Here is a 4,680-nt window from a genome sequence, read left to right as displayed (position 1 = left end):
TTCATTAACCTCTCCACATTAATGTGTTTTTCTGGTGGTCCTTACCTATTAGAAACATTTGACAGGAATAAATATTTACTGCTCATTTTGATAGTAGATTTTAATCCAGCTGTTGAAGTAAGCATTACACAATGCATGCAGATAAAGACTGTTTCTGGAAAAGATAAAAGTAAAAGCCATGGGTGGTCTTCCATTAAAAAGCTTCACAAATGTATTATTTATTTCTTACTGTTCTTCCAGCTAATGCAATAAAAGATCTGCATCCCATAACAGTGACAGACTTATTGGGAGCCATCTATCTATTTTGTTTAATGTCAGCCCTCCAGCACCATCAACATGTCGAAACTGGAGCGGCTTCTTTAGCTTGAGTGTATTAAAATGCCAGTTAATGGAATATGAAGATAATTAGTTATTATCTTTATTAGTTATTTAATTAAATTTAGATGAAGTTTTATTAAAGCTATTTGTTTAAAGTTATATTTTAAATGGAGAGAAATGGCCAAGTATATCAAATGTTATCTTTTTTGAAGTTTAGTTGTTGCTTATGATGTAAGCATCTATCACTGTAAAATGTAATATTGTGCTTAATTAAAAATACTAAATAGGTTGAACTCAATTTTTATCAATTTGTTATTAGAACTCGATTTAAATAAGTTACCAGTACTATTTATGCAAAACGCTGATAAACTCAATTTATTTGAGTTGTCTTAACTTAGAAAAACTAAGTAAGCTGGAAGTTTTGCTTCTCAGTGCGGAAGGATGAAAGATGTGTTTTGAAAATGCCACGTCACTACTGTCCTCCTCCCTCGCGGATCAGATCATGTTCATGGTGCCAGCATTTGTTATGGAATATGTTGAGCAAACCTGGAGAAGCGTCAGCTCAAGATATTATTGTTGTCATTGCTGTGGATCTTTACCTGATACACTGACTTGGTGAGTAAATGTTTACTCTCATTCAAACTGATTTTGTGGCTTCTCTTTGTTTAGCACCAGGTTTTTAATCTTGCTAGCAGTGTTGCCAACTTAGCGACTTTAGCGAGTTTTCAGACCCCCTAGCAACTTTTTTTCTAAAAAAAATCGCTAAAAAAAGACGTGAAAGCGCATATCGCTTTTACTCTCAACAAGCAGCGGGTGCTGTAACGCAGTCAGTTCTTCTTTTACTCTTATGCTGTTTTGTGGATCAGGTTTAAAACTACTTATAAACACACACACACACAAAGTAACTCCACCAGAGTGCCTATTTCGGGTCACTTTTGCCGGTCCAAGCCCGGGTAAAGGAGCAGGGTTGGAATTGTGACATTACAAAAAACAATAATTGCTAAAATAAATTTAATTTGTAGTTCTAAATAAATTCTAAATGCATTTAGGACGTTTTTTGCTCACTTTATGTCTCGTCCACGATGTTATTTCTCTCTCCAGCAGCGTAGGTTACAATTACATTAGCATGACCAATTATGCAAATTAGGTGATGATGTCATTTAGCGACTTCTAGCGACTTTTAGGACAGCCAATAGCGATTTTCCTTACTGAGGAGTTGGCAACACTGCTTGCTAGCTAGTTAGTGTTAGCCTAGCGTTGCTGCTGCCGCTGGGCTCATGTTATTTAAAAATTAACACCACAGCCTTAAAAACCTTATATAATTCTGTTGATTGTTTGAAATAAAAAAGTGAGATAAGAGCCCAGACAAAATTCTTCGGGCGGTGCAGCCGTTAGGGGTGGGGGGTATTTTCAATCCATAGCCATAACTAACTAACTATATACTAGGGGTGCAACGATACACAAAATTCACGGTTTGGTTCGATACTTTGGTGTCAGGGTTCAATATTTTTTTCAATACAAAAAAATGTTCATGCTTTTTTAATGTCATTTATTAAAATTATAAATAGATATTTTAACTCAAAAGTACAGTTTTTAAATTTAATGTTGCTGAAACAACAAAGTAATAAAAAAATAAATCTATCTGATCAAGAAATCACTCATCTTTGGAAAAGAGAGTTTATTACAGAGAAATGGCTCTTTCCAAAATAAAAGCTATACTATACGCTTCTTCTGGGCTATATTCTCAGCAGCATATTAAACATATCAGGTCCCCATAAGGAGAATCATGTGCTAACGGCTGTCTAAATGACTCGGGTAAAGTTTGTAGCATGCGTGCTTGTTGTTTTTGTCTGCTTCCACTTGTCTTTGCACTAGGATGATGTCGGCGTAAATGTGCAGTCATATTCATTTTGTTCCCACTAGTGCTGTCAGCGTTAATCTGAAATGACGTTAACGCCACAACACAGCAAATCTCCGTTAATGAGCTACCGGGGATCGCCCCGTGCGTGGGGCTGGACGGCGTCAACACGTTAACGAGCAAACTGCGCTAACGCACTAGTTCCCACCCATGTAATTGAGCATTGCGTGGCACATCCGACATACTGTTTTACTTTTGTCCATGACGCGCTTACCTTCAGGGTCATACTTCACATGAAGACCAAAATAGTTCCAAAGGCCAGATCTGAATGAGGGTGGGGGAAGTTCAATTTGCCATGTTGCAACGAGCTTAGCTTCTGTCTTGCTAGCTTGCGCTGCGCTCAGTGGATCTGCGCTCGACAGTGCAGCCTAGGCGGAGTAGTCAAACGCAGATTCACTGAGCTCTCAACACAGACAGCATCGTCAGAAGAAAAGTTGATAAAATAAATTAAACATTTTGTATTGTTTGATACATATGCGTACCGAACCGAAAGCACTGTATCGAACGGTTCAATATCGATACGAGTATCATTGCACCCCTATTATATACATCATGTTTAACCTGAGTAGCAAAAGACCGCAGGGGGGTTGAAAACGATACGCCAGGAGTTAGCTGTGCTCGCGGACTCTATCAAGCCTTGACCTCCCGGTCAGCTATATGGTGGATAACAGAGCTCTCCGAAAACGTGGAAGCACTTTTGCAAATATGTGATATTTTGATAAATTAAATGGTAAATGGCCTGCATTTGTATAGCGCTTTTCTAGTCCCTAAGCACCCCAAAGCGCTTCACACTACATTCAGTCATTCACCCATTCACACACACATTCACACACTGGCGATGGCAAGCTACATTGTAGCCACAGCTGCCCTGGGGCGCACTGACAGAGGCAAGGCTGCCGGACGCTGGCGCCACCGGGCCCTCTGACCACCACCAATATCACACCACAGCTACATTCTCTCCAGAAAATATCTTAAAAGCTTATTTTGTGACCCAGAAAGGGTAGCCTGGGGAAAAGGAGGATCGCATTTGTCGGCCGTGGTTGGTGGAGCCTGTGTACTTGAAAGCGCAGCAATGGCGGAGGAGCGCGGCTAAAAAATTGGGTCACAAAATAAACTTTTAAGATATTTTCAGGCAAGAATGTAGCTGTGTAAAGTTCAAATATCTGCTCGATTTATCAAGACATCACATATTTGCAAAAATGCTTCGATGTTTTTGGAGACGTCCATTTTTTTCATGCTTTGTGGCAGCTTTTGAACATCTGTGGCATCTATATCTAATGTCAAATCTAGACTTTATTTAACAACATAAGCAAACTATATGTTACAATGATTGCACAGCCATTAAGGATCAAATCATTTTCATTTTTTTCATTTTTTTCTCCCTCTGCTTGCAGTAAGTATTTTGGTTTTCCAATATATTAGCAATTGTCAGTGACATTTATATTAATCAGGCTGAACTTTAATCATACTTTAGATCAGCCTGTTTTACTTATTGTTTTATTTGTGCTTTGGTTTGGGGAAGTTGTTTCTTTACTGATCTTTTCCTGTCTTCTGTTATTAGACTTGAGATATGACTGCACTATGCTGTTGCTGGTGACTCCAGTTAATTCTACAAGACATGCTGTGTAAGTAAACAAACAACAACAGTTTGGGCTGCATTTCTTGAAAGATCACATCCCCCAAACTTAGTTTAGAGGGTCTACACTGTATTTAGTAAAGTCTGCAAGTTTTCTAACAGCAAAATTTGTTTTGTGCCCAAATCATTTTGCACATCATTAGAATGAAAGTTATTGGCCATGTTTGCATAGCCCTTTTTAAAATGATGCTTTCACGCTATTGTGTGTTGGGTGGTGGTCACGGCTATCCAGACTGACAATTGAGACATTGAATGTCACCTCTCCGGTGGGGAGGGAGCCTGAGATTGTCTAAATTGGAGTCTGTTCTATACCAAATGCAGAAAAAATGTTTTAAGAAAGCAATTAAGTTCATGTTCCAAAAAATATGATTGTTTGCTTGCAGGACACCAGGAGAGATGAGTCCTCCGTCACAGATGGTGTGGTCAGTGAAGATGGTCGCCTGCAGGTTCAAGCTCATTGCATCTCCAACCCACATCCACTGCCACTGTACTTAAGGGAAGTTAAAGACTTTCTTCTGCACTTACATTTGGATCACCTCAATCCATGATAGTCATTTAGGCAGTAATGCCTGGACTGGAAACAAGCCATCCTTAAAATAATACAACATTCCAGCTCATTTGTTGGAATGCAAAACAAATGTGTTGTTTAAATCAGAGACTGCATTTGTGACAGAACAATAAATATATTTTATTTTGATCATATAAGTAATGTAAGTACAAAACAAACTTGAGGTAGGCCTAAACTTATTTTCAGAATAATTACATCTGAGACTTTGTTTCATTGTAAGATAATAACAGTGATGGCAAT

The 4,680-nt window shown here is 38.5% G+C and overlaps 1 long non-coding RNA gene across 1 annotated transcript; it reads left to right on the top strand.

Annotated features, from left to right (window-relative positions):
- The first annotated feature begins 818 nt into the window (after positions 1–818).
- Positions 819–4,479, top strand: LOC148098558 (uncharacterized). The gene is made up of 3 exons (XR_015720743.1): positions 819–933; positions 3,798–3,861; positions 4,256–4,479. It is a non-coding gene; the product is annotated as an uncharacterized LOC148098558 (long non-coding RNA).
- Positions 4,480–4,680: the final 201 nt, after the last annotated feature.

Source organism: Neolamprologus brichardi, chromosome 15 (assembly GCF_056152115.1).
Source record: "Neolamprologus brichardi isolate AB-2024 chromosome 15, ASM5615211v1, whole genome shotgun sequence".
Taxonomy (NCBI): Eukaryota; Metazoa; Chordata; class Actinopteri; order Cichliformes; family Cichlidae; genus Neolamprologus; species Neolamprologus brichardi.
This window is presented reverse-complemented; position numbering and strand designations above follow the sequence as displayed.